Source organism: Temnothorax curvispinosus, unplaced genomic scaffold (genome assembly GCF_003070985.1).
Source record: "Temnothorax curvispinosus isolate PA1 unplaced genomic scaffold, ASM307098v1 QBEX01014453.1, whole genome shotgun sequence".
In the NCBI taxonomy this organism is placed as follows: domain Eukaryota; kingdom Metazoa; phylum Arthropoda; class Insecta; order Hymenoptera; family Formicidae; genus Temnothorax; species Temnothorax curvispinosus.
The window spans coordinates 198,452-223,986 of NW_020224233.1; the positions used below are offsets into that span (position 1 = coordinate 198,452).

General features: G+C 36.8%; 1 protein-coding gene across 2 annotated transcripts in view; it reads right to left on the minus strand.

Moving 5' to 3' along the window:
• The window catches only part of LOC112464688 (beta-1,4-N-acetylgalactosaminyltransferase bre-4-like), a 74,088-nt gene extending 48,772 nt beyond the window's left edge, over positions 1 to 25,316 (minus strand). For both annotated transcript variants that reach the window (XM_025031827.1, XM_025031828.1), the window contains exon 1: positions 25,263 to 25,316. The gene's annotated coding sequence lies outside the window, so the exon portion shown is untranslated. The remainder of the gene's footprint in view (positions 1 to 25,262) is intronic.
• Positions 25,317 to 25,535: the final 219 nt, after the last annotated feature.

Sequence of the window (25,535 nt, forward strand, 5' to 3'; positions counted from 1 at the left end):
TCGTATATACATTGTAATTGCGGTTCATGTTTTATGTTAATGTTTTATATTCGATTTCTGCAATATTATATTCAAACAATCACAATTATAAAGTGCACGGTCGAATTAATCCGTTGTTGCAGCAAAGAGTGGTCTGGTTTTATAAAAAGCTTTTTGCTGCACAGCATCAATATTTATGGAATTCTTTTGTACGCCCTGTATACGTAATCCTGCCGAATGACACGCCACTCAGGCGGGAATCGGAGATCAGAGCAAAGCGCGGGGTAAAAGCGTCGAAACGCGGTATATCGGCCGGAAGTGATTTTTATTGTTGCCTTAAATAGCATGCGGAGAGCTTTATGCAAGATATTTCCCCGAGATTTGCGTCAAACTTGAAAAACGCATTTCTCGGTCAATTCGCCAGACAGCTTCTTTCCTCGGTGAATCTTTTGATGCCACTCCTGTATTTCGCGACGTGTAAATTTTTAACATGAAATAACTCACAAGAGACACGTACTATTCAAGTTTCTTCTTCGTTTACTATTCAATACTTTGTTTCTCCTCGAGATATATTATTAAGCACCGAAATTAAAGAAACATGTATATTTTACTTTTTATGCCTATATAATTTCAAGTTCAAGAGAGATTTCAGCCATAAAACATTCCTTGAAAGTTTTATGACTAAGCTCTTTGTATACAATATCTCTGTATCAAAAAATGTTTCAGATAAAGTTTATTTTTTTCTTATAAAAATTAAATAGTAAAATTTCTATTCCTTGTTATTGTTGTCCTTTATTAAAACTTCTATAAACTGTCTCTTTATAAACTGTAATCAGTTTACCCGATTTTTCTTCAATTTATTCGAAATTCTTAGTTTTTCTTTTTTCGATAAACGTTATATCACAATCTATTTTTGGTGCAAGTATAAAACGGAAAATTACTTTAAAGCTCGACAGTTATAAACGAGAAAGGTGAACAGTGAGGTAATACTCACTTGATCGTCTAGACCCGTTAACTTTTGCGGGTTTTCTCGGTGATGGAACCAAAGTTGGTGTCGAAGTAATTTACGTGGTCTTACAAATTAGTCTCGCGGTGAACATGTCCTCTCCACGGCGAAACTCTGCCGGTGGTTGGACGGTTTACGGGGGTGACTGATTCGAACGAAATGACACAGTGCTTTCTGACAGGTTCTGTGAGAACCGCCGCCGCCACCTCTCGTGAACAAATAGACTTCGTTCGTCCCTTTGTCTCCGTGTCATGCGACACGTAACATCAACCTGGTTTCTTGCCGCTTCTGCTATGCAGACAATCGAACAGAGAGAGAGAGAGAAAGAAAAGAATAAGAAAGCTAGAGAAGACAGAGCGAAGGAATGACAAATAGCTAGAAGGAAAATTATTACGTCTCGGAATTGAATACCTTTACAAACCTTTAGAAGTGACGTCAAAAGTAACTCATAAATTGATATAGTGCTATGAATATGTTAAACATCGTAGAAAGCAATAATCTATAAAAAAAATATTAAATAAAATTGATAAGTTATTTTAATTAAATATATTTAGAAGGACGTTTGTACAAATCTGAAAAGTAAAATATTTAATAAGAAAAATTCGTTAAAAAGCAAGAAGTGTAATTGCAAGCAAGAAGCAACTTATGTTTAAATGTCTCTAGCTGATGAAGATAATGTCATGCGGAAGTAGATTGCAAGATAATCAGAGACACTAAAAAATGTTTTTGCTTGATAGAGAAATATAATTAATGTCCCCAGTATCCGCATTGGTTCTTGTAAAAAAATATACATATAATTGCGAATTCGACAAGCTTAAAGCTAAGAAGGTATAAGGAAGAACGTATAACTAAAGTTTAAAATACTTGCGTTTCAAGGAAACTTACGCAACACACGTAATATTACTTTACGTTATGAAATAGCATTTGATAATTTATCTTATACACGTAACCATTATCTACACCAGTTACGCACAGCCAATAGCATCAAGCACTTATATGTATACCGCTCTTCGAAACTGACACACAATTGTTATGTCGTTCGAACGCCCGAGAGTTCTCTTCCTTGAACATCACAAAGAGTTATCCAAACCGGTTGTCACGTCTTATTCCTTTCTGCTAACTCACGCGCGCGCGCGCCGAGCGATTATCTCCTCGAGACAACATTCAGAGAGATGGCATTGGGAAAGACAGGGAGAGGCAAACTATCTTGTTTCGGTATATACAGAGAACGGGCTAATAGCATACCCGAGTGTCGCGCGCGGTGCAGCAAGCCTATCTCTAGCCCTAGAAGTTGCCAGGTGTCTCCACATTGGTGGCCGAAGTAATCGCGAAGTTCGGGCTGAGTGTTGCAGCTGTAGAGTAAAGCTGCCGGAAACTTTCCACAACGTTTCGTCGACTCTAGTGTCTCGCCAAACGCTTCTACAGTGCTCCCGACCGCTGTCAATATACGTGTACGCTAATGGGCGATGGTTTGCCCGCGTTCTGACTTGCAAGTCCCGCGGAGTTTCGGTGCTATTGTTAAACGTAAATGTATCGTCTCGCAGCACGAGAACCGTCACATTCTAGCCTAATGCGAACTAATTCAGATCTAGCTTAGATTTGAACACAATTGCTAATACCTAGTCGCTACATTCTTTCGTCTTTTTAAGAAACCAAAAAATTGATCTCTTGAGAGAATTATGGTCTGTACTTAGGAACAAAAAAAACAGTCTTTTTCGTTAATTTAAAAAATTTAGAGAAAAATTGAATCACGATTTAAATTTCAGTGAATCAATATATACTTCAATTATAAAAGGTAACGGAAAAAAATAAACTTTTAATTCTTATCGCATCAAGAGATATGCATAATGCGTATATACACATTAAATTTAAGCGAAATGTCCCAAACACATTTCCCGATGAATTTCTGATCTCATTACACAGACAACGTCATAATCGGGATCCCGGCTCTCTCGCAGCAAAATGACAATGTCAGTCAAGTTGAAGCTGTCCTGATTGTGTGTATAACGCACGGTGTGTGTAACATCTGTGTAACACACGGTCATGACTGATCCTCATGCATCGAGATATTCAATCGAAACGTCCGACGCGACGCAGAGCATCGAGATCTGTTCATTAACGAGATCGGTCTACCGCATAATTGAAGAGTTCGTTAAGTGAGCAACGCGCCGGCGGACGCGAGAACAATGGCCGTGATTTTCCTCGTAAATCGATTTTCCTGGATTGCCCCTCGATATTGGTGCGCTCTCGCCCACGAGGGTTAATAATCGATCCAATCGATCTCGAGGGGCAGCACACAATAGGAACATAAAGCATGGCCGGCTGCCAGCAGAGCGACTCCTTATTTCTCTCATTCTCCGTTAGTCCTTTTCACTTCCCCGCGGCGAATGCACGTGCAATGTGTATATGATCATCTTTCTCTCCTCGCTGCTATATCGAACAAAAGTACCTAATGGCCACCGGACGAATCCGGTTGCAATTAAAATAACTCACATGCCCGAGTTAAAATTACTCGCGCACCAAGTATACGAGGAGAGAAGGATTATTCCGAAGCCTTCCTCCTCTGCTAAATGTTTTCTATCATGTTACATAAGTGCAACATAAATCCTGTATAAATATCACATTTAATGTATATGTATAACGCATACGTAACACATGAAAAATTTTAATATGCGATTGTAGAGATCTATAAGAGAGAAAACTCAACAAGTATTTTATTTAAATAAAAATTACGAATTATGATGAGAGAAATAATTTTGGTCATTCAAAATTAGTAGAACTTTTAATTAAACAAGATAATTATTTAATAAATTTATTGTGTTCATACACAAATTTTATACGCAAACGAGCTGTCCGCGTATCTAATGAACGAAGTGGCGATAATCTATTTCGGGAAACAGACTCGCTTTATTTCATGCCCAAAATATATTTGGCGCGGAAGCGTGTTTCCACCAGAGTTTCTACGGACAAGAAAGCACGCGTTGCGAAGCAATGATCCGACGTCGAGATACATTCGAGCGCGAATCGACCGTTCATTCACGAATCCCGCCGGCCGCGCGGCGCGACGCGTCGAATGAATGAAAGTACCGAGTTACCAGCTCGGTTAGAAGGCATTCCATTCAGAGGTTCCATTCGCGAAACGGCAATCGGCTGTTGGCAAGTCAAAATAAAACGGGCCACGAGAGAAACAACGGCGCAAGCGAATTCACGGGAGAACATTTATTTACGCCATTATGAATAGGCGAATTGTACGTTTTCTAAAAGAACATGAAAGTCTTGGAACATTCTCTAAAGTGGAATGCGTGATTCACTGCAGGTATTTGAAAGCGAGGAAAAAGAGACGTGTGAAAAATTTAAGGGACAGGAATTGTGTAAAAGTTAGACTATTAATCAATATTTCACCTAATGGGCTGGCGAACAAGCTGGGTGTTATTGATCAAATTTTATATTATAAACAATATTGTTTATAATATAAAATTTGAGCAATAACACCCAGCTTTTGTTCGCCAGCCCATTATTGTTTTATATAAGCGAACAGTTAATTATTGTTTAGACTATTAATGTTAAAATATATACAATAATTATTACATTTAATTGAAATATAACGATTATGAGATACAGTTTCAAACTACTTTTAAAGTGCAACACAATGTATACATTAATATTTATAAATAATATTTACACAATTATTATTCATAAATAAGTATTATTTATAATTACATTAATAATTATATTTATAATAATTATTATTTAGATATTAATTATATTAATATAATTATTATATAAATGTAATTATTATTTTATAAATTTGATGATATTAATGTTTAGAGAACGGGCAAGTTTTTTCATTACTTTTTATGATTTTTATTTATAACTTCCATATACCTATGTGTTAAAGTCTTATACTACGAAAAATAAGCGACCCCCGTGGAGCCTAAAAGTAGGCTTTCCGTCCTTTACAGGTTAATGAAAACGTTGATAATTTTATGATGCAGCAAATATTGTGTCTTTATTGTACGTGACTTTAAATTCAAATTTAAAGGAAATCCGATTTGATCTTATGTGAAAATTGAATACTCGATAGCGAGAAACCCTACACTTGAAACGCTGCACCTTCCTGATATATCGGAATTGGAATTTCGATACGGTCGGAAACTATCGCAGCTCAACGCGAGAAAATGTAGCCGCGGTAAAGTGCATCGCGCGAAAAGAGCCCCGCGTCTCTTCTGGAAGAATAAAGCACAACAAAATGTGATTCGTGAGAAGCACTTCCAAGACTATAACCGTTCGATGGTCATAATGCATCGTCGATGAAAGCTTTGAGATCCTTTGACGGCTCTCCACGATCGTTGAAATTTAATATATCAAAAATATATTTCGAGAATACCGACTTCAAATTTCATGCTCGCGAATCCGATTGTTACTTTCCTATTGTTCCTTTCATTTCATGAAGCTAACCGCGAGAAAGGTCTTTCTGAAATGTCGAGCAGCTCTATGATAAAATCACCTATTTCTCAAGAGTGTACCCAGATATCTCTGATATAAAATCAATAGTTCTGTCATTTTTCTTTATAATTAAAATTCTCACTTTGCAGAATAAAATACAACTTTACGAAAATCTAATATGTATCTAATATATATATACTATAAAATTTAACTTTACTAAAAAATCAAATTAAGACTGTTTATGCAATTTGTGCACATAAGTCTAATAAATAATTGTTGAATAAAATATGAATTAATTGAGTAAATTAAATTTATAGCTATTTAATCCTTAAATGCCACACCTCTCAAGAATCTCGTAAATGACATGAGGGGTCTAAAAGACCCCACCATGAAAAATGTCTCCTTACTCATTGATTTCTTTATCTTTAGTTATGAAAATTTTTTTCAATGTTGTTCAAGGCTTAGAAAAGAGAATAAAACGCTTATATTGTTAAAATTTCAATTTCAACATAGTATAAAAAATTAAGTAAACTGAGTACTGCTAAGTGTACAAACGGGTAGGTCAATCACTCAACTATCATCAATGGGAGCATGAGCTCCATTTTTGGCAAGAACATTTGAAAACATTTCATTCTAAAGGGTCTGGGGTCCGCTGGACCTCACGGGGCATTTAAGGGTTAATAAATTTATTTTAATTATGCCAAGATTAAATGAATTTAAATTGTCACATTTTGTAGGAAAAAACCCTGCTTTTTTGTATGTCTAATTTAAATTTTATGAGCTATAACTATTCCAATCGCGCACGCGCCCGCATATCTCCATAATAATATCTGCATATCCTACATTTAAGGTCGCAATCTTATTTAGAATTTTACCACGATGATATAAGCGAAATAAACATCGAGAATACCGCGCGAGATCCACGAGTTTCGATTTCAACTGTTTAAAAATAATTTGTATCAAAATAAAAGAAAGTTTAGAGTTTCGTATAAAGTTCACTATAAAGTAATGTGCTAAAACTGATCAAATTATTCTGTCGATAAACACTTTCGAGTTTCGCAGCAATATATTCGTGGATATCGAGCGCGCTTTTTTACATCAGGCTCGCTTTTTACGGGTCTTTTGTGTGTCTCGGGTCTCGGGGCATTAAAGCATTGTCCTGCGGTTATCGTCGAGCGTTAACGGGCCATCATGTACCTGATGCAATTGCGCCGATCGTAATTGCGATCGTGCAAAACGACTCGTACCGATTATAATGGCTGCGCGATAACACGAGATGAGAGAAAAGAACTCTTGATTCTCAATGCGAAATCAAGAATGCTTCGTGTTAAACGCATGTCTAATTTCAAGAATAGCTCGCTATTCTCAAATTCATAGAATTTAAAATACTTAAATGCAGACACATTAAAGCGTTACACTAGGTTGATGACAAACGGGACGCGTGTTTAAACTTGATATCCGACATTTTAATAAGATTAACTCCGATATTACATTTGAAATAACAGATATAGAATTTCACGTTTAAATAATACGATCAGTGTTAATAAAAGCAAGTATTAATTAAAACGTAGATTGACATTAATGCAACATGTCTGAAACCGAAACATAACTCGAAGAAGTCGATTAAAATCTAACGTTTAACGAGATTATTTTAATAAAATTTTACGCCACTTTCAAAATAACCGACTAAAACGTGCACAATCATTTTGCGAATTTATTAGCGAGCTAACTGGAATTGTAACTGGAATTGTACGCGAGCTAATTCCATGATTGAAGGATACGTTTTCCGAGCGCTCGCAGCAAGAGTACGTAGAATCATTTGCATAAGTAAGTCGGTATAAGCATCGTGGGAGTATATTTAGCAGCAATTAGAGACTAATCTCGAGCAACAGCGCGAGAAAGGAACATTGCAGCTTCGCGTAATTTGTTACGATATTTCTTCGTTATAAAGTTCGGCTTTCTTTCCACAAACCGGTTTCGACCGTTGCGCAACGACCTCGGCTTTAAAAAGAGCTATGAATCAAGCGTATCGTAAAAAATCGCGAGGAAGTAAGAACCGATATAAAGAATACGTTACAAGGACTTGTTTCTGTCCCACGTGCAAGACGTTAAAATATTCGAAAAGGTATCCTACAAAACAAGGATGCAGTATTATAATTATATAACCAGAAATTGTTGAAAAATTATGAGCATGCAAATCAAGCAGAATTTATGGTGCCAATTCATGGTTCATCTGTATACAATACGCCTCCGAAATATATGGATTATAATGCAAATGTATTACTATATTATTTCGTTATTACATTTTGTTTCATTATTATGCTGTATTATTTTATTATCATTGTGTATTATTATTACACATGCATCCTTTATTCCATTCTCGCAAAAATAGGAGGTACACGAGCGTCGTTGTTTTCGTTCTCATTAATCCAGTTTGCTAAGCAGCAGAATAATTTGATAAATAAAAAACACGATGAAAAACGTTGTAATTCGCATTCAACCCTGCAACAATGACAATTTCGACGCAGAATAAAATTCCCGAATAAAATTTCTGCGAAAAAAATTTTCATATTTATGCTGCTAGTTGAAAAATATTCGCGCGTAAATATAAACGTTACGTTACAAGTGCAAACGTTACGTTGCAATCAATGTAGACAGGTTTTGTCATTTCGACTTGCTAAAGAGCGAAATAGATTTAAATAAGGAAATATATATTCTGTAAAAGCTTTAACAGTGCGATAGTGTAAAAATATTTCGCAGAAAATTCAATTAAAGTACTGGACAGTACTTTATTACCTGCGCATATGCAAAATGTAATTAAAGTTGAAAAAGTACAACAAATTTAATTGCGAAAAACAAGCACAAAAAATATTTTGTGAAAAATTTTATAATTCAAGAATCAGCGTGAATGTAAATTTCTCATGCAAAATGTAAGCGAAACAAAAAAATCGTAACTCGATCTTTACCCCATTCTCAGCGTTACGCTGCCTTTTAAACATAAATGACAAAGTGAATATCTAAAGAATAACCGCTATTGCGAAATACATGGAAAATTTTTAGCGATTTAATAACTGGTCGTAACAATAAAGTGGGACGTTTCAGTTTAAAAAATTATTCGTTCGCAAGAAAATTTCTCGCCGAATTAAAAGCTGTCGCGGTTTCAAAACTTGGTCGGAAAATATTGGCGCGAATGCAGACGTTAAATTGTAAATGCCAATTAACGCCGTGTGGCTGGTGTAATTGGGTTTGAGTAATACCGTTAGCCAGCGAATTCAACGTCAGGCGCACGTTAACGGGGAATCTCGCTCATTTCCGTCGCGCCGCCGTATATATCGCTGTATCTCGTGAAATTAACTCCGCGACGACCGGCACCGTGAAAATCGGCGGCAACGGGAAAGAAAAAGAGAGAAATCTGCTAAGAGCTGAAGATAACCCCCTCGCCGAATTCGCCGGGGCAAAGCGGCTATTTTCGCGTCGGGATCTCGATAAGAGCTTGAAAAAAGGCTCGTAAGGAGAGAAAGAGAGAATTCAGAGCTCTTCGAGAGCTTTTCTCACTCGCGGAGATTAAACACCGTCGGCGCGAAAAAGTTTCCCGAAGAATACGCGGAGCGAAATGGAGGATCGAGATGGAGGGAAAAAAGAACAAAGAATACGAGACGGAGAGAAGTTCGAGGGAAAGGGGCCAAATTAGAACGAACGCCGGAAGCGGAAACTATAGTACGTTCCAGGGCAAATCCCGCGGAGGAATTAAGCTTAAAGGGTTAAAGTAGAATGTATTAGGGGGATGGACGGCACGGAAAACACAGAACCCAAAGAGGAGCTCCAAAGTACGCTTGAGGAAAAACAGCATCTTTTCAAAACAATATTAAAATGAGGAGTAAAATTGTTAATATCTATTTTTTTTTTAATATGGCGATCATAAAGAATATCATATCGCTCTCAGCAATAAGAAAGCTAAACATCAATATTATTTGTTGTTTGTTACTAAATTTCTTTAAAAATTAGATTTAAAAAAATTATTTTTTAATAAGACGTTGAAATTATAATTCCCGTTTTTTAATGTAAAAATCACACCTCGTTATATATATCCATAATATATTTATCGAAAGAAACCATGACTTTACGGGAAGAAAATATTTGCTTTTATTATATTTCATTCTTATTCCGCTCTTTCCTGTCTCAAGAAGCTACCTTTTTCAAAATTCAATTATTTCTGACGTTCTCAGAATATTTATTTACTAGATCGTGCATCCGAATGCCACATCGGAACCCGTTTCGTGAAGTTTCCCCCGAAGGGCAGAAATAACGAGAACGGAAAGGACAAGGGTCATGAGATTTGAAGAGTCTCGAATTAAAATGCACGACGTCCTTTCCGACGTAGCGCAGGATCCTTTCCTGCGTGGGTCGTTATCAGAAGCTTGCCTGGAATCGCATTCGAGCCAGAGAGAATTCACGAGTCGGATCTGAGAAAAGTCTCCGAGTTATCCCAGTGTTTTGACTTAATTGAGGCTACCAGGGTTGACTGCGTTAAATCTAGGACGTGTACAAAGAGGAGGATAATGTAATTCTAGGTAAAAAAAACTCAAACCTACTTTGGATGCAAAGTTAGAATCTCGTTTTCGGAATTTTAATGCAATTGCTGGGATTTCAGCTCGTTTCCGTAAAATTCCAGTGTCTTCGATACATTAACATCTTCGGATAATAATAAGAAAAATCACAAAAACGTTATTACTACAGTAATCCTGTTTCGGCGAAGCCATTAAATTTAGCACATTTAACGTCTCGATTATTGTCATCATCGCGTGTCGGTGAGAAATAAATTCAGGTCACTTACTAGATAAATATATAGTGTCTCGATCGTTTTGACATCGATTATGTGCGAGACGGAAATGACTGACAAGGTAAATATCCTTAGTCACAGCTTCGGGAGAAATTTGCGTCGTTCATTTCGACGTTATCGCCGCACGTTCTGCTATTCAATTATTCGCATAGCTATATATTAAAGCAAAAATGATAAAGCAAGATAGTATAGGAAGCGTTTTAAAAGCCTTGGAAAGCTGGGTATAATTAAACACCGAACAAACCGATAAACGAACAGTGAACAAACAGCAAACGCGAACGTTCGGACATTCGCGTTGATAAGAGCGAACTGTGCATTCGCTGTTCCTTCGGTGTTCGCTCGCTAACAATAAGTGTTATACCTATACCCAGTTTCTATACTAGCGCGTTCACATTGCACGAATTGTCTTTTGATGTACCGCCTCATGATCGAGCCAAACGCGAATCGAACGTTCTATTCGCATTCGTTTTGGCGTATATATCTGGCTGAATGATAACAGCGAACGTTCGCGTTCACGTTCGCTGGGTTCGCGTTTGCTAGGTGTATACCCAGCTTTAACGCTTCTCGCCGCGAACGAAAGCATCGCGTGCGCGAGCTGTCATCGGCCGCCCTTTTTTACACGCCCGACTTTACCGGCTTACTAGCCATTTCCGATGATTAATGTCGGCCGCGACAGCCCACGCTATCATCTATTATTAGCCGCGAGATTTACGCGGATCGATCACGGCAGTGAATCCTATATAGGGTATCCGTCCCTTTCCCCCTTCTTCATCCCAAGTTCGATGACAGGATTGATTAATTTGAAATCGATTTCTCCATATCTGAAACTTTAAGTTAAAAGTTAAGTTAAAAGTTAAGTTTGGTCTTATCTAATTCTTCGATAGCGCGCGAAAATGAGAAAAACTTGATAACTAATTCTCCGTCAGGTACACAATCACAAATAAGAAAAATAAGAAAAATTGTCTTTTATTAAAAAATCCAAAAATTGGTATTAACTTATTACGTTCAACTTGATTTAATTGTTAATATATTTATTGATAATACCTTAAAATTAAAATCGGTGCTCGTGGAGCACCCTATATATATAAAGGAATGAGCATTCTAAAAAGATTTTAATAACGGTCCTGCTCGTCGGAATGTCCGTTAAATTGGATTTAAGATGTGCACTCAACGATAGATTTATCTTCTGCGCGCGTGTCGACTCTAAGTGAGCAATTAATCTCAATTCTCAATCCCCACTGATGATAATAATTGAATAAAATCTGTGGCCGGCCTCTCGTCCTAATCATCATATCGACCTATCGTGCATCCTGACCTTTACATTACATTCGCTTTGTGTTAGAGTGCAATTTCTGCGAATCGCGATAAAATATATCAAAGCATATCTACCCGTTAAACATATTTCTCTAGCAAACTTTTTAAAATATTTATATGGAAAATTACGCACATAAATAGAAAATTAATACGTTATTAATACAATTTGGATTTTTCTTTTTCAGTTAAAATTTATTTTTGTTTTATCTTTGCTGAGAAGACTTTTTTGCATCGCTATGGCATCAATTCGATAAAATTTACCTTTCTCTGCGTTTGCGAGTAAAAGTTAGTAATCGATTTTCTGTTCATATATGTACCGTGCTATTTTACTTTATACGTTTATGCCGAAACTGCGATGGAATTTCTGGGAATCGCAGAACAAGTGACTAAATCGCGACATGACGCGAAGGAGAGACCAATCAGAGCACGTCCGATGAAAATTGGAAACTGTGCGTTGGAAATTGTGCCGCATCAGTATATTCCGAGGACAAAGTTTCGCGTTGTCGTATCCCGCAAGTAGGTACGTTGCAACCAATTCTCGGGCGGCCGGGCGTCGCTATTAATAATCTTTCGCGCTTAGGTAATACTCGCACGAAAATTACATCTGCGTGTCACGCGCACACTCGCGCAACGTAACTATCCTGTGGCACACAGAAAGGCATGCAACCACTAATTATAAAGAGTACAAAATTGACCTACCCAGCGATGAAAATTTGTTAGATATAAATCGGGTTACTCCGAGAAAACCGAAGGTCTTGACAAATGAACTTTGAAAAATATAATTCTGAGTTTTCATTACTTCAAACAGATTTTAGCAGCAATTAAACATTTAATATATCCTTGCTAAATAAATTATTTTGCTTCGTCTCAATATTCAAAGTAAAAAGTTGCTCTAAACTGAAATATCATAAAAATATTATTATAAGTAATAATCATCCTCATAAATGCGAAATTCTTATTTTGATTGTGAATGTTTTGCTATTCAGTACCCTTCTGAATAACTCATCATCGCAAATTTTCAAAAAAATACCAAATATATCCATACAATATATTAAGGGACTATATACCTCCAGTAGGTCTAAAAAATAGGTGATTTTTGTGAATTTTTTGTGGAGAAAGTGAACAAAATTAATCATTCAATATTTTTGGATTATATTTATGATACTTTTAAGTAGTTATACAAATTTTTTCAGCCCATTTAAATAATTTGGCGAAGCGGGATACTGGATAACGCACGGAATAGGTTGCTCCATGGCGGAAGTCCTCCAGGTCGTAAAATGTGTCTGAAACATCGAATCAATCGATTTTTCTGTTCAGTACAAGTGTCCCTATAGAGTGAACTACAAAAAATTATTTTGAATAAAAATTCATAAAATAGCGGTAGTTCAAAAAGAAAAATTAATTTTCTATAAATTTTCGATACTTTTTCTATAAATTTTCGATACTTTTTTGCTTATAAAAAATTAAATATTGCATATATTGATATGATTGTAGTCTACTCTATAGGGACACTTGTACTGAACAGGAAAATCGATTGATTCGATGTTTCAGAAACCTTTTACGACCTGGAGGACTTCCGCCATGGAGCAACATATTCCGCGCACAGGTTGCCCAGTATCCCGCTTCGCCAAATGGGCTGAAAAATTTTTTATAACTACTAAGTATCATAAATATAATCCAAAAATATTGAATGATTTATTTTGTTTACTTTCTCCACAAAAAATTCACAAAAATCACCTTTTTTTTTGGACCTACTGAGGGATATGGACCCTTAAAATTAAAATATCATACAAAGGCAAGATCGCTTTATTATTCGTTTCCACTTCCTCCGTCTCTTTCCCGTATCAGCGGTTGCACCGGTCACGAGAACCGTCCTACCAAGCATTCATGAGGTACACCCCACTCGAACGCGACGGACCGAACGATATTTCCATAGAAGATAACGCCGGCTCATTCAAATTTCAAATTTTCCAAATGACGTCGTCGTCGGCGCAACGCGCCGGTTGGAATCACAATACTTCATTGTGGACAAAGCCGCAGAACGAGCCGATACACCCGTTGTTGACGAAAGCAACGAGCAGATAGCAGATATATATATACATATATACACATGAATATTCAGCTGTACATTGCGCTATCGAGGATACATCGACGAGGCTAATATATTTGTGTTTTCGCGACTTTTGCCATTATAGAAGTTACACTCCGTGAGAATTATTAGCCAGGTGATTTCTCCGTTTTCACACATTTTTGATTCGTTTTATCTCCTTAGTCATATTTGTAGAACACATTTGTCAAAAATTATTTTTTAAATATTCCTTTCATTTCCCGTGAAAGAAAAATATCTCTTTCACTATCAAATTACACTAAATGTACGTAAAATAAGTTTTAAGTAAAAATAAAGAATATAAATGGAGATATAGATGTAAAAATAAGATGTTCTCCCCGATTGCGATTGTTTCCTCATGATATTTGCCTTCCGGCTAAACGACTACCGTCGTTGGCGAAAAGTTATAAGCATGCTTGGCATGACCACGTCGGCGCTTCCTACTTAATCGAAAGTCTTTTCGTCCCGGCAGAATTGGCAAAGCCGAGTCTCTGCCAGTGGGGAAATTGCGGGGATCGCAATAAAGCTTCTTGCCGAAGTTCGTTCCGACTGGTAACGTGTTTGGGACTATTGCAATTAGACGTTGGCAAAATCCTAATTGCGCCGGAGTTCCGAGTTCGGAGTACACTGTGAAGTTTAATGTCTATTGACCAAGTCTATCGGAATACATTGCCAATTTAATGTAAACTCTATCTCAGATACCGGAAGTAATGCGCTCAAAAAGTTAAGTGTCGAGAAGTGAAATACCACGTAAGGCGTTACAATAGATCTGCATGAAAATATGTCTTAAATAATAAAATTGTTTTTAATTATACTTTTTTTTATATATAAGTTTTATACAAGTTATATAAGTTTTTTATATAAAGTTTTTATATAAGCGTGAATTTTTTCTTTAAAAATTTCCATATATTCAATGGCAATGAGTGAATATGCAACAGATATTATTCCTTACCGAAGATAATGTACGATAATAACGCGTTTTTATACTTCCACAAGAACACTATTGATTCAAACTTAAAATTGAATGACACATTGCAGCTCGATCGCTCACGTAAACTGTCACGCGTGAAAAAAATGACGGTTAGGTTCCGTTGTAAAAGCTTTGTGATATATGTATAAAAAAGCGTCGTTGAGATCATTCGAGATTTATGAGCCGACGTCGAAATAAACGTTTATGCAACGGTAAACGCGAGAATTTAAAATCGCGTCACAAAACAACGTTTTGAACCAAAATATACAAGACGTCATTCTGGCCACATATATATATTTTACGTTGCATAAAGGATCAATATTTGCGTAGAACTGTAGAATCCGGAAGCCATAATTTATCTTTCTACAAGAGTTTATAGTTTTAATAAAATGAATCTCAAATTTGCGTTGAAATCGGAATAAAATAAAATGGCTTACTTAAAATATTCAGTTGAAACTTAAATAATTAGATTAAGTTACCAAACTCTCTCACATACACACATAAAAAACTGTATATATTACATAATTTCATGGCTATGCTGATGTTTTATATAAGCGTCGTGTAAAAAAATAATTTTTTGTTTATGTGAGCACAAAGCTCACAGCGCGAATATGTACGATGTCGATCCAACAAACTTTCCTACTAGGTAATGCCTACTAGGCTTTTCAGGACACAAAAGAATGCCCGACATATTCTATCATAACACATATAGCAAAATTCCAATAATTCCCATGATAATAATCGCGAATAAGAATCCACTTTCACGTGGAATGCCGCAATTTCAAATATCGCCGTTCCCCGATTGAATTATTTCGATGTAATTGAAAATTTCATGCTATTAACTCTTCAACGATAATTGGTTGCATACGCGTATATTTTGCGAGATTGATTTCCAGCGCAACAAACGCAGCTTCAAATGCCCGTTCCGATATTTCGCATTTATTTGTATATATTTCTTCGTATAATACTTATCGTAATTAATTTATTTCGTTAGTGAGAGAGAACAATCATATGGTATATATCCGTGTTTACGTTCGCGGACCGTGTAATTTTCTGTCTCACTGGCCCGTCCTTTCATATCTGCTCAAATTAAATGTAAACTAGACAAGCAAAATAATGTAAAAATTGCAAGAATATTTATGATACTTTTACACTTTACCCAACTCTCTCTCCTTTTCTTCGTAATGTGGAAATAAATTTTACTTATTCGTATATTATGTTTATTCTATTAATTACTTTATTCTTTATATCTTATTTCCCTGTCCATTTTCTTCTTCTCCCTTCAGTTCACGCAAAAGTATCTTTTTAATACTTATGTTGTTTCGCGTATATCCAATTTATAAATGTATATTCCTTACGTCTTCTCGCTTAAAGGCTCTTCAAGTTCGATCTACGATCTTGCATTTTAAATTTAAGAAAGTGATTACAACAGGGTTAGAGAAAAAAAATAAATAGAAGCATTATATTTCGAGTATTATAGGAAGTGAGAACACCCAATATACAGCTATGACAGACGTCTATGCAGCTATGCACGTCGGATGCATATTACGTGACATCGATAGTGATGAGATAAAAGTTTGAAAGAAAATCGCGAGAAAAGTCAGAACAGATGAACCTTGCACTTTGCAGACAAGAAATGTGCCGTGAAACGAACGTCAATTCGGTAAAATCTTGATTGCTACGATATATTCGCTCGCCAGAAGAAACACGATAGTTTGCTGCACTAGGTCAAATATTTTTACCCTCAAACCTATGTTTATCTATACTTGGCGGTATATATTTCAGAAAGATAATCATCTTGATAAGTATAGAGATCTGCTCTGCCAGATTGATTAAAGAAGAATCTGGATTTCTATTTTGATCGTTTTAGTTCGTTTATCCCTTTATGCAATCCGGTTAAATTTATATATCAAATCTAAAGTTGACAGGGAGCTATAACAGGTTCCATACAACATATATATATCTGTATATACAAGGATATATATCTGTGTAGGCACATATATTTCGTAGAAAATACGTGGCAACCGATAAAAAAGGAGTAAAAATAAATCACCATTGATCGCGTCGCGTCCAATAGTTATTAGGGCGTAAGTCAACATCCTATGTCACGGATGTGATAAAAACTGTTTCCTGTGTATTCCAATAACTACAATTTTTCCACATATTTTTGTATACCTATATATTGTTTAAAATTAAATAAAAATATAAACCACAAAGATTTATATTTTTATTTAATTTTGTTGGATATGTATGTCAGATTTGATTAACTATAAATTCTAATAACTAAAATTCAAGTAATTAAAACTAAAGAAGTTTTTAAAATAATTTTATCGTTCCACTATTTAAAAATATTATTTCATAACAAATTCCATTATGCTCAATTTTTTTAAAATCAAAGTTTTAATTACTCAAATTTCCAAACAGAAAAATTAACTAAAAATAGACCATAGAGCACTATCGATATTACTTCTGAACGCCACATATCCGAGCTATGCAGATATTAACAAGGCAAGAAAATCGAACGAAAGAAACGATAAAACGATACGTAATATATAAAGTATGTCGTAACGATACTTCCTCCATCATCATAGAGAAACAGTATATTTCTCCAGGGAAGCGAAATTGGATCCGGCGTTAACCTCAATGGAAGACTCTCCGAGTTTCTTTGAGGGCGACGACAGGGTTGAAGATAATGCGAAGGAACTTGCAGTTATTCAGATGCTCGTATACAAGGGATATATAATCTTATTATAGACAAGGTGCCTCGAGACGTTTCCCTCGAGATTTTTCAAAGAATCGGAATCAATGAGACGCTGTATCAAGAGACACGGTATAGTGTCTCGCACCAAGTACGCGCGGAGCGAGACGCACCGTGACTCTTTTACGCGAATATTCCTTACGAGAGAGCTATCCCCCATTGCAATGCAACACAATAGCTCAGGTTACAATTATTACGGTGAGGCTGGTGCAAGCTCGTAATTTGCTTCCAAGTAGAATATACACTTTGAATATAAAGTTGTACTTTAAGGATCTTACAAATTACGAATTCACTCCGTTCTTGCTTTCAATTTCTATCTGATTAAATGCAAAATAAACGGTTAGATTAACACTAAAAAAAGTATATATACAATGTACCTTTAATCAATCCAACTAAAAGAAAAAAAATATAATTTATATTAAATGTATATAAATATATAAATATATAAATATATAAATATACAAATATATATAAATATATTTTAACAATTTTAAGAATTTCTAATTAATACTTTAAAAAGTTAAACTTCGAATTTTTTTATATCTTATCTAGTTCAAATAATTTTAAAACAATTTATAATTATCTATTAAAATTGAAGATATCGGTATATTTGTTCAATTTTTTAAAAAGCACTAAAAACATGATATTACCTTCTTATATATGTATATAAACGTTTTCTCCTCTCAAGTTCACATACATACCTTCGGAAAGAATCTTGCAGCTTTGATGTAGAAGAAGAACACTTGGAAGTATTTTTCTACGAACAATACTATTTAATTTTTCGATTGTCGACTGCTTCGAAATAGAAAGCACAGTGACACATGAGTAAAAAGTGCATCGTGTGATCTATCAATACTCATTTTCATCAAGGTGGATTATTCGCTTATGTCCGTACTCTATATTTTCCGATGCTTTCAGAAAATCGATTGAAACCATCTGATTAAATTTCGCGTCGTGCATATAATTCTTTCATATAACATGCGACGTAATTTGTGTGTCGTAGGTTGTTATGACAAAAAATAACCGCGAACAAAATTGAATATTCGTATTATAACATTGTTCGACATCGTAGAATGTCATCGGCGCCCGCCGTTATTGCACTAAATATCTAATTAACCCTCTGATGTGCTTTATGAACTTCGTACATTGTAACATCAAAGTGAATAAACCGTAGGCGGATTATAATTGTCATTTAAAAACTTAATCGATTCTCTCAGCCTATAGTAATTCTAATATTTATACCTCAATGACAAACTCCGAGAGTGAAAAATCCTGTTGAAGTCCATTTAAAATAAATTGAGAAAAAATTATTCATTAAATTCTCCATTCTAAATTTCAATTTGTTAAAATCATTGAAGTTTCTATTCTAAAGTACAACTACTGTTCGACTTAATTTACACAAGAATTAAATCATCGCTGCAAAAGTCTTAAATTAAAGGTAAACTCAATCGAAGTATCTACAATAACTTCGGAAAAAGATGGGCAATCGGATAAAATCATCGATTGATTCTCCAGTATTGTTTATAGGAATCATTGCATATCCTGCCACAGTCGTGGAGGAATGGCGACAATTCCGAAGTAATCTCGAACATTGTGGACCATCTCCCGCAGGCACATAAAGCAACTCAATCTTCGATTTTTCCGCACCGCCTGACGACAATCCGCGAAGCGCCAGTCAATTCGTCGTAGTCGTCGTCCACGGGACACAGGTGCGCGCAATGAACCCGAAATTACGGTACGGCGACGACAGCTATCGTTTCGTCGTAGTATTCTTCTTTGCCCCTCGTATCGGATTCCGTCCCCACGGCTCGTGGAATTCGCCAACTTTAACGAGGCAACTTGGAAAGTGCTACGAGCGCAAAGCGAGGCTGTCCCTCTCCCCCCTCTCTCTCTCTCTATTGGATTTCAGTTATCGAGCGTTTCGTGCGGCTTCCTCTACCCAGCTTTTACGAGTAAAACGTAACCTCAGATCGTGCGTTCGAAATTCTCCTCTCCCGGGACGCGTATTGCCAGCCATAAAATTGCCCCCCCCCCCTCCTTCTGTAGAAATTCAATTTGTCAATTGAAAGCGGATTTTTATCATTCGTCCACTAGATCGTTTATCTGGGAATACGCGCCGCAATAGGAAAAAATCGTTATGCATATCTGCATTCATCGCGCGTAAATCCATATCTGAGCAGCGCGGACAGAGACGTAAATTTTAAAATTTATTCGGGAGATGTATGCTCTCGGGGGAAGCCAGCAAAATTCACAAAACGTTGTCGTGCAGTCGTGAATTAATCCCATTGTAAGAATATAAAGTGAAGAGACAAAAGAAAATATTATTTTTGCGTGCTCCTTACCGAAGCAAAACAAAGCGAAATGAGGGTGCTTTTATCGAATAACGCTTTTGCGAACGCAAAGTGCTATTATTAATTAAAGGGCGCCCGAGGAAGATCATTCAAAGCCATCAGCGCCGCCTCCTTTTTGCCATGTCGGCCTATTCTCGACTCCTAAGGGAAATTAATCGACGAGACGGAGAGGAGTTCAAGAAAGTCGACTTTTAACGACTGTCTTCGTTAATAATCCCCGCGAAGAGTGCCCCCTTAAGCGAACTTTAATCCCTCTATATAGCCATCACCGTCGCGCCGGACGTCGTGTCTTATGAACCGAAAGACAAGACGAAGATGACTCTTGCGGGCGCGCGCCCGCCGCTTATCCCCGTAAGAAAAAACTTCGTTCGTTATCGGCACGGGGAATCAAATTTAAATTATATCTCGTTTCGCACCTGCTCTCACGTGCTTCTCCGTTAATCCCGAGAATTACAAAAAGGAGCATTGCGTCGTTTTCAGGGCTCTCTCCTCTCCCGCCCCCTTCTCTCTGTCTTTCCTAACGTTATTTTCAGAAGGATCGTTTATGCGTAAAAATATTTCTCTTCCGAAGAAAAATGCTGACTCCGTATATCGAAATCCGATATGTGTACGAAGGGTGACGCGCGTATATACCTTTATTTTTCCAGTTTTCATCTTCTGAAGATATTTTAACATATTTCCGCAAAGATGGAATTTCCATTTCGAATTGACATAAATGGAGAAAACACATATACCGTGTTGCTTTCAAATTCTTTTCATCCGTATAAGGTAAAATAACAGTACAAATCGATCAGCAATAGGAAGCTAATATTTACCTTCGATATCTTCGAACGTTATACAGTATTTAGCTAGAGATTATTATGCACGTATATATAATCGTATGCTAATAATAGCTGCCTGCTATCCAATGATACATAGTCCTTGTCGGGAACGCATTAATGCGCATAGATAATAACTAGCTAGCATTAGACTATAATCACTTTGAATCGATTAGCATACAAATGATCGATATTTATTGAATAAATAAAACGCGTGCATAATAGAGAGAAGAGGAGGAACGGGGTAAATTACAAACAAATGTAAAGCACTTGCAAATAATCGAACAGAGTGTACACGACTATAAAACGAAACCAACAGATATGTACATACATATTATATACATGTAGATAAGTATTCACAGTGTGGATTTATACTGCGAGGAAATTGAAGCTTTCCCGTGGTCGAATATTTTTCAAATTGTTATAAAAATTTGTCGGTTTTTATTGATAAGAGTGGATTTTTGAATTTTATTTAAATTTCATCGTTTGAATAATTCTTTCACGCGTACCAAACTGTTCTGGCGAATTTCTGGCAAGCACTAATTGGTACTACACGTTTAAACTCGTAAATCCGATTCGAGCGATTCTGGCGACCATGGACTTGGGCACATCCTGCACCGACATAATCTGAGACCTAATACGTATCCGAGCTACTAAAACTGCGACAGCTTTTAGTGCCGTCGTATCTTAATTAACCGGTGAAATTCTTATCTCAGATACAAAACTGCAGCCGGTTTACGACGACTCGAACGATGACGTGTTATCCCGTAAAAGGCTCCTCGCGTTTTGCTGCCATCAACATAAACCGCCGCATAAACGGCGACTCAACGACGATCCGCAATTTGGCCGCGCCGCGCCGCGTCGAAACGCAAAATGCACCGTTGTCGGCGTTTTTTTTTCCTTTCCTTTGTTTTCCGAGGCGCGTGCTACCACTGTTACCGCGATCGAAAGTGAACTCTCGAATGAACGTCGAGTCAGTCGAGTGTCGATACGAAACGGCGAGCACGGCTCGTCGTATTTCGACGGTTAATAGTCCGACGCGAGTGTCGTGATGCGAGCTGGCACGGCGGCATTCGCGTTATGTCCGCGAAAGATCAAAATTTGTTCAACCCGCGGTCGGTCTAGTGTTCAAACAGAATAAAGTGTCACTTCGGTTAACACATTACACTGAAATAATATAGCATGAAATACACCGCCGCGGGAAGTTGAAGTGGCTCGACATTCTGGGTCGGCATTTAAAGCTGTGTATAACGTTATTCCAGTTAATATATTATTTTCTATAAATATTCTATTAAAATAAATTTAAAATTTATATATTATATAATTATATTAAACAATTTATAATTCTATAATCAGCTATAACTTTGTAATGTAACTCTTTATCATGAAACAAGATGCAGTTAATTAAAAAATTAAACAACGTCCGCCTTAAAAAAATTCGAAAATAACAAGGTAACATATACTACACAGCCTGTAATTAGAACGTAAATGTTCGCCCCAGTTAGCACGTATACATCGTCTTAATCCTATATATTCCGAGACGATCAAGGCTATATATTCGCTGCTGATTCTAGCGGTATCAAAGGGGCTCCGTCGCTCTCTGTGGCTCCAGTGTCGGTCACCATATTTTGATACACAATGATTGTGTAATCAGTGTAAACCAGCGATGACCGAAATAGCACTCCCGCGATAGATTCGGAACAGGGACGGATAGAGCGCAAAGGTCGCGGTAAAATGTTTGGAGGCAAAAAACGGATGACACGATCGAGATCGCGTGACCGCCGTGCAACGTCGACATAAATTATTTATGAATTACAGCCGGCCCGGTCATCGATGCGAGAGTATAGGTGAGTGAGATCCGAGGGATCGTGTGCGCATTGTATCTATGTGAGCGTATTTCGTGCATGCATTCGTGCGGTGCGACTAACGTCCGTCATCGCATTCGCAATGATATACTTACTCGGCCGAGGAAGAAAGAGGGTGAAGGAAAAGCTTTTCTCGGTACGTGTGAGAGAATCTGTGAAGCAACCGCCGCGAAGTTTCTTCATAAATTAATCCCCGAGCACGTGGTCACGTTAGTTTTCTACGTGTAGCGAATGCACGGGGGAACGCTAACTTCGCATTCTTTCGCCAATAGCGATCTCCCACGGATTTCTACATCGTAGTTTTCTACATCGATGAATGTAGTAATAATAGCAATAGAACGGTAAAAAGTTAATATGCGAAACGATTCAGAACTGACGCCTTAGCTACTTTTCAGTCAGAAATTGGAAAAAAGTTAAGTATAAGAAATGCATGTGTTACTCAAGCACAGTTATTCAATCTTGTGTTAAAAAAATTTGTTTGAAGATTTGCAATTAAAATTTTGCCATTGAAAAGGTAGACGTCTATCTTTCATAAGAACCATCTATCAAATCTGACTGAGCAATTCATAAATAGCTTGCGACACGAACATGTGACTTTTTAAAAACCGCGATGCAAATAACGAGAAGCGTCAATATCATAAATATGAATAATTGTAACAGAAACGTGTACCTATAGAGAAAAGATGGTTACGGTAACGCGATGCAATTTATCGCAAATTGCGCGTATCGCAAATTGCACCGAATACATAGAATAGCATTTAGAAGGCGTGTAGAGTCAACACGATTACAGTACGGCAATAATACTGCTTACAAGCATGTTATAAAAATACTTATTGTTGACCGCGATATAGAGAGATAAAGCATCTCCTGCGAACCGACCGTGCACGCAATTTTTTCACGCTTGGAAAAACACGTCGCGATTGTCTCGAAAGAAATGACCGTGTAACTTTGCGATTAAATTAAAAGCGGCTTAAAAAAGATGGAGATCTCTAAAACACACTGCGTGATATCTATATAATTTATATGCCTTCTCGGTCTTTATTTAAATTTTTTTTTTCATATCGTTGCGTTCAGTATAACGACGTTGTTCCCTCGCGGAATGTTTTCACCACGAGATTTATCGACGCTGGTCTCTTCGGTCGTCATGAAAAAAAGGAGAAAGGAAAGATTTTAAAGCGGCTTACGCGATACTACAAAAATTGTGCTAGAGACAATGTTCTAAAACTCGCTGGACCGAGCGGCGGATGCTGGCGCGTTATTTTTTTTTCGCGCTTTAATCGCCAGATTTTTGTACTTCCGGATCATGCGCTGCAAAACTGTAGTGTGTCCTCGTGAAATGTTAACGTGCAACGCGGTGAGAAAAGAAATATTCCGCTCATTTGCGCGCGCGGTACAATGGACGTATTTTGTCGGGCGACGACGGTTCGACGCGCGTTTTAATTTGTTACGACACGGGAAACAACAAAGAACGTCTGTTTCGCACGTCGGGCACTAATTACAACTTAAATTAGACAGGTTCCTTGACAATGAATGCAAGAATGCGCGTGCGAAACGTCGCCGTGCAATTATTCCTGCCGCTTCACGAAATCATACATGTAAAATGATTCGTCAAGTACGCATCGCGGCGAGAATTAGGCGATTGTGTGATAATTAAAATTCTCGCATAATAATGGTAATTATTCCTTCATATCTAGCGTAAATCTATTAAATCTAATAGCATAAATTTTAAAATGTTTACCGCGGATTATTCCAACGTTAAATCCAGAAAATGTTTATCGGATATTTTTAAACGGCATATAAACATGATATCAATACGGACTCATTCATATCCCAGTGAATAAAAATGATGAACATTATTTACAGCATTGCGATAAAGGGGAAAACAGTTTGCAGATTCATTCAGATTCGAAGACGAATTAAGTGCTCGTTATCAGCAGTTCGCATTGGCGGCCGTGGGCTATTTTTCGTCCGACGATATATATAGGGGGTGATTTCTATCGGAACGGAGTCGGACTATTACGCGCAGGCAGAATGGGGAATTGGAACGAGCAGATTCGTTGGAATGAGCCGACCGTACTACAATCGGGCCTGGATTTTTTCCAAGACGACTTTCGTCGGTCGAGCAAAGAGGAGAAGAAAAAAAACGGAAAAAAAAGGGGAGAAAAGTTCCCCGTCCCGGCGAAAACCGTCGGACAGGTAATAAGAAAGCACTCGTCGCGATCGTACGAACTTCGCCGTGCCATTTCGGAGATTGGATTCTTATTGGGAATTTCATCGTATCAATCGTCGTTTCCTGGCGACGACGAGTCCTTTCGCGATCCAAGACCGGAGGACTCAGCTCGCCGATATAAGCATAACATAGAAAAGAATTGTATGAAAAACAAGCGTCTACATAAACCCTAGACTAAACCCTGCCTCAATATCCAACATGAGAAACTCAACTTTTGGAGCGAACCGAGTTCTTCATTCACAACTGTCAATTTTACCGCTAATGTTTCAGTTCTTTTTAAATTTTTTACTCAGTACTATAAATATATATTTTCTGTTTCCTTTGTTTAATAAATATTTAAAATAATTTCTTGTATTTTTCTTACATTTTTTAAACATGATTTTAGCTTTAGAAGCATATGTGTAAATTTTAGCTTTAGAAGCTTAATGTGTAAATTAAAATTATGGAAGTAACTATTTAATTGCTATTTATTTCTCTCCAACGAAAAAATATTTGATACGTTTCCAAGTTTATACTGGAATTTATGTGAGAATCTTAGTAAAAGTTTGGTAAGAACAATATGAAGAAATCGTACTCACTTTAATAAGGAAGCAAACGTTTCTCGTGCCTCAGATGCAATCTTTCTTCTATCTGAAATAAAAAAGAAATGCAAAATGAATGAAATTCAAATGATGAAAAAGATAAACATGCAAATATAAAATAACTTTGCTTATAACGTTACAAATGTGATACATTTGTAATGTTAATTATTTCGTTGCCGTTAATTCTTTATATCTTTATACCATTATTTTATCATCACAAAATATTTTGATCTTCTGAGAGTGTAATACAGAAAGCATTACTTTTGCGCG